We start from the raw sequence: 1680 nt of genomic DNA on the forward strand, positions 1-1680 counted from the left end.
ACACAGTGTGCTCAAAATGTCCCCCCCACATATATTGCTATAAAAAAGAATTGCTATGCTATGTAAATAAAAACTAAAATTTGCTAAACCTTGGCCACAATATCTGGACTTGTCTTCATATAAATAAATGCATAGACTTCTGTCTATGATTGTGGTTATGGTTGTAGTTTATTAATCCCTAATCTCTGCCATTACAATGAAACAAGAAATGGTTACAAAGTAAAAACAGAGCAATGTAATACAATACTCTACTAGACATTATTGTAAATACAAAGTCCATCCCACGTGTTGGTGAATGTTTTAATGTTTTAGGCAGGAAATTAGTTTTCAAATGTCGATATTTTTCTGGGTTGGGACCCCCAGACCCCCTGGAAGATTTCCCCCCCCCCCAATGTTGACCCCGTGGCTACGGGTTGACACACACGCACACACCACGTCTTCTCATCGACAATAGGTACACAAAAGCAGAGTTTGTGGGGAGTAACAATAGGCATGTTCTGTACTTTTGAGGCATAAACAATCCGATGAGCTATGAAGCTCTTTGTCGCAGGTGGAGCAGCAAGTTAGGACGACAACACAGAAAGTGCCACGCGGCTTCAACCAAATCATTTGTCCACAAACCCTCGCTGTGACGTCACTGCGGGGCAGCCCGCGGAGATCTCCACTGGCGGGTCACGTGGTCACGGGGTCACGTGGTCGACTCTGAGCGCCCGACACAAATCACTTTGGCGAAGGTGATTTGTGTCTTCGATCCTCGCCACCCGCGCAGCGACAGCTCGAGATGTGTTCATGCGCCGTGTTACCGAGGGACGACTTCCTGTTGCCTTGCTGCGGTCTGGGACTGCTGCTGATGCTGTTGTTGTGCTGCTGCTGTTGTTGTGCTGCTGCTGTTGTTGTGCTGCTGCTGCTGCTGTGCTGCTGCTGCTGTTGTTGTTGTTGTTGTGCTGCTGTTGTTGTTGTTGTTGTGCTGCCTCGCCCAAGGTTGCGTTCAGTGTTGACAGATCGGCAGTAGTCTATGTACTCATGCAGTGTGCACTCTACACTTTAATATTTATTTATAGTCACTTGTTTACCTTTCCTCGACTTTGCACTCCTGTCCTGTTTTTGGATTGTGCCCCTACTGGACATGTGACAACGAGCTTCATAGCTCATCGGATTCCTCCATGATCAATACAGAGACATCCTCTGAGTAATAGCCACAAACACGTACATTCAACCACACGTAGATGTAACACACGTAGATGTGACAACACGTAGATGTGACACACGTAGATGTAACACACGTAGATGTGACACACGTAGATGTAACACACGTAGATGTAACACACGTAGATGTGACACACGTAGATGTAACACACGTAGATGTAACAACACGTAGATGTAACAACACGTAGATGTAACACACGTAGATGTGACACACGTAGATGTGACACACGTAGATGTAACACACGTAGATGTAACACACGTAGATGTAACACACGTAGATGTAACACACGTAGATGTAACAACACGTAGATGTAACACACGTAGATGTAACACACGTAGATGTAACACACGTAGATGTAACACGCGTAGATGTAACAACACGTAGATGTAACACACGTAGATGTGACACACGTAGATGTGACACACGTAGATGTAACACACGTAGATGTAACACACGTAGATGTAACACACGTA

General features: G+C 45.1%; 1 long non-coding RNA gene across 1 annotated transcript in view; it reads right to left on the reverse strand.

Moving 5' to 3' along the window:
• The window catches only part of LOC144719572 (uncharacterized), a 9297-nt gene extending 8470 nt beyond the window's left edge, over positions 1 to 827 (reverse strand). The window contains exon 1 of the long non-coding RNA XR_013585620.1: positions 804 to 827. This is a non-coding gene — a long non-coding RNA (uncharacterized LOC144719572). The remainder of the gene's footprint in view (positions 1 to 803) is intronic.
• Between the last annotated feature and the right edge of the window lie 853 nt (positions 828 to 1680).

The sequence above is a fragment of the Lampetra planeri genome, chromosome 1 (assembly GCF_965212315.1).
Source record: "Lampetra planeri chromosome 1, kcLamPlan1.2.h2, whole genome shotgun sequence".
Lineage (NCBI taxonomy): Eukaryota > Metazoa > Chordata > Hyperoartia > Petromyzontiformes > Petromyzontidae > Lampetra > Lampetra planeri.